The sequence below is a fragment of the Microtus ochrogaster genome, chromosome 21 (genome assembly GCF_000317375.1).
Source record: "Microtus ochrogaster isolate Prairie Vole_2 chromosome 21, MicOch1.0, whole genome shotgun sequence".
Taxonomy (NCBI): domain Eukaryota; kingdom Metazoa; phylum Chordata; class Mammalia; order Rodentia; family Cricetidae; genus Microtus; species Microtus ochrogaster.
Genome location: NC_022022.1, coordinates 9,419,932 through 9,431,124, shown reverse-complemented (window position 1 = coordinate 9,431,124; position 11,193 = coordinate 9,419,932).

Here is an 11,193-nt window from a genome sequence, read left to right as displayed (position 1 = left end):
AGGGAGGGAGGAAAGGAAGGAGGAAGAGAGAGGGAGAGACAGAGAGACAGAGAGACAGAGAGAGAGAGAAACAGAGACAGAGAGGGAGGGATGGAGGAAAGGAAGGAGGAAGAGAGAGGGAGAGACAGAGAGAGAGAGAGAGAGAGAGAGAGAGAGAGAGAGAGAGAGGAAAAGAGGAGAGAGAGAGAAGCAGGAGAGAGAGAGACCTCACTGACACAAACATATATCCTGGGCACACTTTAAACGTGTAAGTGAAATAGGCTCAGTTTGGGTCAATTTATACATTAATCAGGGGAGGCTGCTGTCAGTCACAGTCACACTGTGTAGAGCAGGTTAGCCACTAACTCACCAGGCTGTCCCTCAGCCTCCCAAGTGCTGGGATCATAGGCACGTGCCACGCATGATCACACCCAACAGCCAGAACATCTTCTGCTTGCATTGACTACTTCCGAGAAGATGCTCTCAGAGTTCCCTCCATGCCTACCCGGTGACGTCCCTCTCGTCTACAGCTAGCTGGAAGGAAGCGAAGAACGAGGCAAGAAAAGAGAACTCACGCTTTGTGAATGTGGTCTGGACTCCATAGTCTACACACATAGTCCTTCTCTTTTCTGACCTCTGCCCAGACCTGAGGGCTTAGGGTTGGCCCCATCTGTACCAAGGCTCTTAATGGTTACAAACTTTTCACCCCATGTTGCATTTAGAGTTGACTCTGGTCTGCTCGTCTGAAGATTCGCCTCCAATGTCCTAATTTGGAACATCGAGCAACAGTTTGTCAAACTCAAGGGGCTCCATGGACTTCAGCCGACGAAGTCGGTCTGCGTTGGTGAGTCACCTCAACACTCAACGCCTGGCATTTCAGCACTGCAAGGCAAACTCATAAAATATTTTATGTGGTGGAACCGCTGATAAAGACTAATCTGTTAAGGACCGGGAGAACAGACTGTTCTTTACTTACCTAATTGTTCCTGCATGCTAATGTCCCAGCAGCAGCACGAAGAATCTGTCTGCAGATTTCACCGACAGCCTTGGCTTTTCCCTGCCGTTGAGAGGGATCTCGATTCGGCGTTCAGCTCTGCCCTGTTCTACTTGCCTTCTCTGTAAAATGGATTCAGTAAAATACCAGAGATACAATAGTGTGATGTATACAGTAAAGCGCAAAGAAATATGGCTTAGGGGTCCCAATGTGGGAGGTTGAGAAATACAGGCAGGATATAAAATATCATGACTAAACAACAGCTGGATAAATAACAGCTGCCCCCTCTCACTGTGCCCTACAGGCCCTGTTCTGGGAAGCGAGGCAGGCATCAGGCTGAGGGCTAAGCACCGTGATGGACACCAGAGGCCCTGCGCTAAGAGCTCTAGGCCCTGAACTGAGTGCCGCAGGGTCTGGGTTAGGTACTGTGGGCTCCGTATCCAATGTTACAGACACTGCACTGAGCGCTCCAAGAATTGTGTTAAGTACTCCACGCCCCGCACCGAGTGCCTGTGGTCATCATTTCACATCAGCCTTTCAATCCCGTGAGACAGGTATTTGTTCTTCTGGTTTACAGATGGGAGCGAACTAGGTGCGGAGGAATTTTCTCCGTCTCACATCCGGGAAAAGGCTGCGCTGAATGAGAGCCCAGATGGTCTCTTTCCAAAGGATGTTACCATTAAGTTTCACCGTGTCCCATAAGTAAATCTAAAAAGAAGGATGAAAGAAAGGGGGGTGGGGGAAGGAGGGAAGGGAGCTATTTTCTAACAATGAGGTTAACTACCAAAGACAAATAGTTGACTTACACACTTTGCCAGATTTCATTCAAACCCACCCGTCATTGTGTTGGCACCCTGGAAGAAGGCCTGATTGGTTCTGTGGGCACCACCTCAGCTCTTGGCATTCCCTCACAGATCTCCCCCTACAGTTCCAGCACCACGGCATCTACAGAGCCAGCCGCTGTTCTTCCGGATCCTCTCTGTCTTCTAGTCCGAGGGCCACAGCTCTCTCCCATCTCCTCCGTCCCCACGCCCTACTTTCCTCTTGCGGTCCCAGCATTTCTTCTCATCCTCAGGCTTCCAGTTCCCTGCTGTCAGGGGGAGTCCGTCCCAGCCCTAATTTCCATCTGCTCTCAACACATCACCCAAATATAGGCTCTGTCTATGTTCTTACACCGTGACGATTGTGTCCGCCTAACTCAGAACCTCAGTCTCTCCCCTCCACTATCCCCCCTGCTTATCTCACTGCACAGTGCAGTTGCCCCATAAATATTTCCCGAGCTTCTCTTCGGGTGCCTGGATGGAAACCAGTATTATTGGCATGCAACAATATTAGAAATTCAGATTCTGAAATTTCCCCTATTAGACGTAATAGGAAAAATAACTCAGAGGTTTATTCCAAACAGCCAAAGCATTTTGGATTCAGTTGAGAGACTAAGCCAGAGTTTGAATTAAAATCAGCATAGACTATTCCCCCTTGACCTAATGGCCAGAGCCCCGGCTGTCTACAGCTCTGAGAACTGACAGTGATCATCAATTTACTGCTAGCCTTGGGCCAGAACAGGCCAAGCTGGCAGGTGTCATGAATAAAATGGGTATTAGCACCAGGGCAGCAGGGTCTGAACTCTACCTAGCCTGGCCATCCTCGGGCTCTTGTTTTTGTTTGTTTGTTTGCTTTTTATTCTATTATGTCATGAATCTCTTTAGCAACTGGCAGAGCCTATGGACCATATTTTAGTATAAAGTTTTTAATGTATAAATAAAATATATAAGACTATTGAAGGAAAATTTTGTTAAAATACTATTGAAACAATGTCAAGACGTCTCTGAATATTTGGAACTGGTGCTAACATAATCCGTCTGCTTCATGAGGCCATTAAGCAATGCAGTCTAGAGGCGGGTTTCCCAAGTACCAAAATATTGCCATAGTGATGAGTATGGGCAATAATTCCAGATATTATTAGCGGGGATGTGACATTAAGTGGTCAGCAGTGTGTTTACTACAGCCAGAGATGCCAGTACTGCTATTACTACAGTGACTTGTGGCTTCAATTTGAATAGAAGGAAACCCCAAATTTCTGCTGGAGTCTAATTTAGAGGTTAGTGGGGGAGGGGAGGGGGAAGGTTGCTCCCACTGCATTCCAAATTCTATGCAAATACCTGCGAATAGCCCCAGAATAGAACTCAGGAAAACCTAGCAGCCTGTCTACTTCGGTGTCCATGTCTGAAACCTGGGGCTTGACAGTCATTGATAGTATTTTCCATAGCAGTGGGGTAGTTAAGGACTCCTCAGACACTGGGTAGCATCCTCCTGGCACTCACTTCTTGGTCATAACCAAAGTCACTCCTCTCAGCTGGCCAATAGGAAGTCATCACCCCTTCATCCACCATGGTGCTGAGGGGATAAAACCCATGGCATCCTGTATGCTATCGCTGACTCTGCTACCAGCCTGCAGAAGGAAGCCACCTTCTAAAAGTGCATTGTATTTGCCATTCATTCATTCATTCATTCATTCATTCATTCATGTGTCTCTGTGTGTGTGTGTGTGTGTGTGTGTGTGTGTGTGTGCATGTGTGCGTGTGTGTGTATGTACATGGAAGGGACACACTTGTCGCCAGGCAAGGGATGTGTCGTTCAGAGGACAACTGATGGGGGGGAATCAATTCTCTTCTTCTCCCATGTAGGTCTCAGGGACCAAACTCAGGTCACCAGGCTTGGCAGCGGGTGCCCATCCCCACGGAGGTACCTCACTGGCCCAGAATTCATCTTCTGCAGCAAAGAATTGCTATTTTCACAGTGTCCCTTATTGGCCAGGAATTCTGGCTTGAGAGAAACGCAGATGTCTTCGGAAGTAAAAGGCTAAACTTTAGGAGACCACTATAGAAAGCTAAGGGCTGGCTAAGTACTAGGGAGCTAGCACCCTAAGATTTAGTGAGACCGTCTCTCTAGTTGTAAGTTAGGGAGTTTCGACACTTGCTGGCTCAGGAAAGGATCCGAGTGATGACATAAAAATATCCACGTGGGACAATCTCCCAGTCTTATTCCTGTCTGCCCATGACCCTTCTCAACTTCCTACTGCTCGGGCCGCGACCCACAGGTTGAGAACCCTGCTTTATGGAGACTACATTGTTTGTCAAACAAAATCCCACTGGGTGTGCGCCTGTGGGCTTCTAGGAGCTTTCCCTAAAGCATAGCTGTGCATTTGCCTGTGTCTGCACGGCCTTACACGGCCAACTCTCCGGCTGCTGTCCACCTCAAGACAGGATCTTTACCATCTCTGGGAGACGTCGAGCTGGTTTCCAAGTGCTCAGGAGGAAGGGCTTTGCTCTGGGCCAAGGCATCCAGCTCCACCCTCAGTCACAGCCTGTGCCGTCTCCCTGAGCTCTGTATTTAGTAGAGGAATCACTCCTCAGACTTCCCTTATTCCAGGAGCACTTGAGGAAACCATCACACCACAGACTGCTGGACCCACCCACCCCCTCCTGCCCACCTCTGGTTTGATGGGCCAAAGGATAGCCCTGACCAACACTGTGTTAACAAGCCTCTGTGTTTATTGGGATAGTATGAGTCCCTTTACAGGATGCTTGGGCAGATCAGAAAACAAAGATGATAAGGAGACAATATAGCCAAAGTACTAAGCCTCTAACAGAAATTTAATAGCTACCCTCAGGGCGTGTTGTTGGAGGGAGGAAGGGATGACATCAGAGCAGTCTGGAAGCAATGGAAAAGTGGCGGTGGGGAGAGGAAGGAGGTGAGCATGCATCCATAATAATAATAATAATAATAATAATAATAATAATAATAATAATAATAATAATAATAATAATAATAATAATAATAATAATAATAATAATAATAAAGAGTGGCTCAGTGGTTCACAGTACTGGCTGTTCTTCTGGAGGACCGAAGTTCAATTCCCAGCACCCACATGGCATCTCAAAACAATCTATAAGCTCTAGTTCCGGGGGATCTGATGACCTCTCAGGCAGGCACATGGTACACAGACACGAATGCAGGTGACATCCATCCACACAAAACACAACTTAAAACAACCCCAATAAAAAACTAGTGTTATGACCGAGTGTACAAGACACATGGCTGGTTCAGAAAGTCACCAGAAGCTGCACTTGTCTGGAGTGGGTGTGGATGATAGGTACATACGCAGGGGCTGCATAACAAGGTCCCTTTGTGTCGCACCCGAGGGTCTCAGGGCTGTTCTGAAAGGGATGGGAAAGCACTGGAGGTTTTAAAGCAGGTCAGCAGCAGGCAGTAAGGACATGGGGAGAAGACGGGCTCCAGGCTGGGGTCCAAGCGTATGTGGATGTGATAATATGCAACCCACAGAAGTGTCTCAGAAACACAGCTGTGGGGGTAGAAGACAAGTTAAATGGAAATCTATACTCGAGGTCTCTACGACACATCCACAGAGGGACATCAAAGGGTAGTCAGATATATGACTCTAATGAGCTAGAGGAATCTGGCAACATAAACTTAGCAGACCTTAGCACAGGGGTTTCCATAAGACAACTCACACTCCCAGGACTAGCTAAAGTAGCTTAGAGATGGTAGGGCCTGAGGGAAGCCCTGAAGACAGAGTCTGAAGAACAACACTCAAGAGCTGAAGTGGGCACGGCCAGTGTTTCCTCCTCCCACCGCATCTGCATAGGAGTCGGGTCTGGAGTACGGGATCATCAGGTCAGCCTTGGCCAAAGGAAGCGACAGGTACCTATCCAGTACCACACTTGGCTGGCAGAAGCCATGTGAGCAAACAGTGCCAACGGGTCTTGTTACAAGCAAGTGTCCCGCCTGATAAGGATGAGGGTGAATGCCATCCCACACCGCCCTCCTCATTCCTCAACTGTCGCTCTCTCTGGAGAAGGGAGTGAAGGAACAGCTGCTCACCCTCTAAGAAGGGTTTCTTCTCCAAGCAGCTTTTTCATGAGTGCCTTTGTTGGATTTGCCACAGCTCAGAAATCTTCCACAGAGAGGAAGATGCTGAACCGTGAGTCATCATAAAAAGAAATGCAAGTCCACAGTTCTCTTCCTTCAGATAAACAAGACACCAACATGGATCTTATTTCATCCTGCCAGACCTAGCATCTGGGGCTCAGCCAAACCCCCACAGACAAGCAGGGACCTGCACCAGGCAGCCTCCAGCCCTTACCTTTCCCTTCCTGCCTCAGACTTCCGAATAGTCTGGCCCACTGGGGAACAGCTCCGAGCTCAAAGGCATGACCCAGAGGAGGATGGGACGATGGGGTACAGAAACATAAAGGGGCCAGGCAGTGGGGTGCACGCCTTTAATTCCAGCACTTGGGAGGCAGAGGCGGGCAGATTTCTGTGAGTTCAAGTCCAGTCTGGTCTACAAGAGCTAGTTTCAGGACTGGCTCCACAGCAACACAGAGAAACCCTGTCTCAAGAAAAACAAAATAAAACAAACAGCAACAAAACAACCCAGAAGCATAAAGGGATCCTGCACCTTCTCTGTGTGGAGCAGGACAACAGAGGAGCAGTGGGGAGTTAGTCCCTGGGGATGGAGGAAGGACACATCAGAGACCATTTAAGAAAATGTTCTTAGATGTTTGCAAAGATCCAAACTGTGGGTAAACTAGAAGAAAATTTCTATTTTCCTTCTCTCATCTGGGAAAAGATGAATTTTTAGCATGTGTTCATACTGAGAATCTTGGCTTAGCCGTCCATAAGACACGCTTGTGACAGGCAAGGAACCGATGTCAGGACCTTGCTTATCCTCAGAGGGTTTTCTCAGGGAGGAAAGCTAGGACTTGCCACACGGGAGAAACAGCCCCATCCTGACTTCAGGGAGGGCAGGGCTGGAGGTTCAGAAAGGCAACTGCTGGGACACTGACAGGATTATCACGGGCTTGGCAAGCCCAGGAAATGCTCAATCAGATGGAATGGAAACACAGTGTACGGATGGAAATCTCATCTTGTGGCGGATCTTTATTACCACTGGAGGGGGCGGCCAAGAAGCAGGGAGCAAATCAAAGGCTGCCAGACTGCTGCCCCAAAACATAACAGTGTAAAAAGTCTTCCTCCAGTCCAGGAGGGCTGGGGCAGCCGCAGTAAACACCTGGGCCTGCCTGGAGCCGTAGAATCCAGGGCCCTAAGTACCTGGGGCTGGAACATGCTATTCTCACCAGCTGAGTTCCTGAACTTTCTAGGTGGATTTGTCCCTATTTTAATCATCAGTTGGAATGTGACGGCTTTAGCTTTAAACCTAAAGAAGCAATTTCTTAAGGCAGTGTTCCATGAAAAGGGGAGACATGGCACAAAGGCCATTTCTGACCCCTGCTCTCTGGAGGGAGGAGGTGGTGTGGGAGCTCCGGCTGACTCTGGGCTCTTCTGTGCTTGTGGTTTAGGCTCCTAAAGCTATCTGGGCGGGTGTGGTCATGAATCTGCCAGCCAACAGCCTAATTAGAAGCCCAGTGTGAGGAGAAAGGAGGGACCCTCTTTTTTAGTTTCTTTGTTTTGTCTTTTTGTTTGTTTTTGACGCAAGGTCTCACTGTGTGCAGTCCTAGCCTAGAACTTGATATGTAGACCAGCCTGGCCTTGAACTCACAGAGATGCCCCTGCCTCTGCCCCCTCAGTGTTGGGATTAAAGCTGCACGCCACCACAAGAGCCAGCGGTCCCTTACTTAGGTGCTCCCCTCCCACCCCCTCCAGAAGTGGGAAAAAAGCAACTCTCCTCGGGAATAGACAGGCGCTGGTTAAACTCTTCCAGTTTGAATGAGATAAGCATCATCACCACTGAGGTTGGAACCTTCTTTAACTTATTTGCATGACATTTTTCCCAAAGAGAGTCTACACGAGGACTTGGGGGAGGAAAATCCAGCCTCCCCAGTGACACAAGAAGTGGGGAGGCCTGGTACCCTTCAGAACTCAGTGCCTCAGCCACTTTTCCCGTCTCTTCCAGGACAGCCCCTGGGCCTCTTCACCCCTCCTAGCTCGGTTGAAACACTGAGTTGACCCACACTAAGTGTCTGCTCCTCGGCGCTCCCTCCCACTCCCCCACCACCATCCCACCCCCTACAGCTACACACAGAGGCTTGATAAAAGAATCTCAGAGGTGACCCAGATGACCGGTGACTCAGCCAGTCCTTGTCCTGGTGCCTGAGGAGGCCTCTGGGCCAAGGCTGAAGTGACCATTTAGGACAACCAGTAGCTCCACTTCAGGATTTGGCTACTAGATGGTCTCTTGAACCTTCCTTATATAAACCTCAAGCCAACAAGGGATCGGTTGAGTAGCACAGTAAAAGCCTTCTCGCCTTCTCTGTCAGCAAGCAGGAAAAACGCCGGGGTTGTCCAGCTAGACCGACCACCAGTCTAAATTAATCTTCCGCAGAATGAATACATTCTTAGTACTCACACCGAAACCAAATTCATGTGTTCTGCTTTGGGAAAGGGTGGGCTGCTCTGTTTCTAAGCAGACTGTATCAGCAACCCACTTAACCCTCCAGAACGCCTGAAAGTCAAGGTCACGAATGTCACCAAGGAACCCATAATTAACAGCCAAGCATAGCATTAGATTCTCTAAATTGCCTCACTTTGCTTAAAAAATGGGGAGAGAGAGAGGAGCGAGACTTTTTCAAAGGAGAGAGTTAACATTTTTAATTTAATTTCATATTTTAGGTGTGAGATAAACTTTTGGGTTCATAACTTTTTCTTTTATAAAGAGATAAAAATAAATCATTTAAAATAAACCCTGATTAAATTGCATTGCCACCTTCTAGGTGGTTTGTAGACAATAGCAACATCACAACCACAGAGTAGCTAAGAGGCGATTCCCATCCAAGCCCACGCGCGCACACACACACACACACACACACACACACACACACACACACACACTACAAATAAGGAAAAGGTGGTTCGGGTGAGGAGAGAGGCTTTCTTCCCATCTTAAAGCTGGCAGGCTGCAGGAACAAGAGCGAGTCCCACTTTTACAGCTCTCGAGCTTTGGCTGTGGTCTCAGGAAACAATCACAAAGCAGTTAATCACATCCCTCAGACCCGCTGTTTCGCTTCCGCTGCATTTTAAACAATATCTTCACACTCCTTTAGATTCAGCCCTCACCGAAAGCCTGCCTGGCCTAAGTCCTGCTTGCATTTGCCATACAAGTCTCCCTAGGTTTTCCAAGGTCTCTTGTGGCTTTTGTGATGGCAAGGAGGGAGAGTTCAGTTATCCCTGAAGAGCCAGAGCCAGTGAGCAGAAGACCAGAGCCTAGGACTTGTCCCAGGTGGGAGGCGGCAGTGTGGCAAACTTGCTGGATTTCAGCTTTGTTGATAAGAGAATTGCTCACAGACTCAGAGGTCCAAAGTCCCCTGTACTTGCAGAGATTCTCAGGAGATTGGTCCGGGCTGGGGTTACAGGTAGGAGCATTTTCGAGGGCTCCTTGGAGATTTACAGGTGTAGAGAGGGTTAGAAACCATGAGAAAGCTAGGTTTTCAGATGAAACTGGGCTTTCAAAAGTCTCTACCCCTGAGGAAAAGCACACCGTTTTTGTCTGACTTTGCCGTACTAAACTAGACAGCCAGGATCTTCCGTACACAGACTGTTCTTTTATGCTTTAATCAAACCCCTGCAGACAAGCAGTAGCCTAAATCTGGTGGCCCTGAGCCCTCATCTTCCTGCTATATGGGCCTGAGCAATTTGGCGAATCACAAATTGTGTGTTTTTGTGAGTGTGTATGTGTGTGAACATACATATGCACTGAAAACAAGCCATATGCATTTATTCTAATTCGCCTTCTGTCGCTGGGATAAACACCACAACCAAAAGCAACTTGGGGAGGAGAGGGTTTATTTTAACTTACTGTTTATAGTCCATGGTGCCCAGAAGCCAAAGTAGGAGGTCAGGGCCAGATCGTGCGGCAGAAACCCAACAGAGGAACACTGCTTATGGGGTTACACCCTTCCAGCCTGGCTCCCCTCAGGTAGCTTTCCTGCGCAACTCAGGCCCATCTTCTTAGAGATGGTGCCACCCACAGTGGGCGCTGGGCTCTTCCACGTCCATCAGCAATCACCCACAGACATGCCCACGAGTCAGTCTGATGGAGACATTTCTTCCCAGGTTGGTCAAGCTGATAACTAAGTTTAGCCATCATACCCCTGAAAGCAATTTTGATAGACGGGAGATAGAAGGAAAGAATCAGGATGCTAGAAGTACATCCACTCCAGTGGAACAGACTGATCACCTAAATGTATTAGCATAGAGTATACAATACTTCCTGGTACCTTTGACACCTTTCCCCTTCCCTGTAGGCACCAATAGACCAGAAAGAAGCCTGAAGCCATCCTCCAGTGAAGGAGAGAGAGGATAATGCAGGGCCTCCCTTTGTGAGAGGTATTTGTCACAGATGGATGTGTCTGTATTTCTCTCAGCCCTACACCCTCCTCTTTGGTCAGAATGTCTAGTCTAGGCTGTACACTATTGTATGACATTATTTCTGGAGACGTGTGTGAATGTACTGTGTGCTCAGCCCAGGGAAGGGAACTGACAACAGACTAAAGTAAGGAAACCACCCTAGTCCAACTTGGTGAACCAATGAATTTCATCGAGGTAACTTACAGGAGCAGAAACGGCTCACAGACAGCTAGGCCACCAAAGCCCACCCCAACGTGAGTGACAGCTAGCGAAAGCAGGAACCTGGAGCACTCTGCACAGCCTGCAGGCAGATCAGCAGGTTGGAGAGCATCCTTCAGAGCATCTCTCTTATCTGTTCTTATTTCCCAGGCAGCTTGGTTGGAAGTCTTCTAGCCAGCACAGCCGAGAGTCTGAGAATGTCTCTCCGTGGTCCATACAACTTACATGTGTTTGGGGAAGGGGGCACCCAGTGTATCTGGTCAATTTCACGGCTTCTTAGAGTTTTTAAGTTGTTTATTTCCTGAACTAGAGGAGCTTTCCTGCAGGAAGACCACCCTGTGTCTTAGGAAACTTCCCTTGGAGGCAAAATGGTGCTATCTCAGAGGAAATTGTCACACAACGACATCCACATTCCTATGGTGAGTCAGGGGCTTGGTCTACTACTTCACCCTCCGGGATGTGGTTCTTTCCACTGGGTGGAATACATCCCTTGGTTAGTGCTGCGCGGTTTCCGGGGTCCTTTATCAGTACAGGTCTGTCCTGTGCGTGAAGCTATCAGATGCTTTTAGCATAGGGCCAAGGCAGCAGGAAGCTGGCTAGGTGCAGAGGCGTCTCTT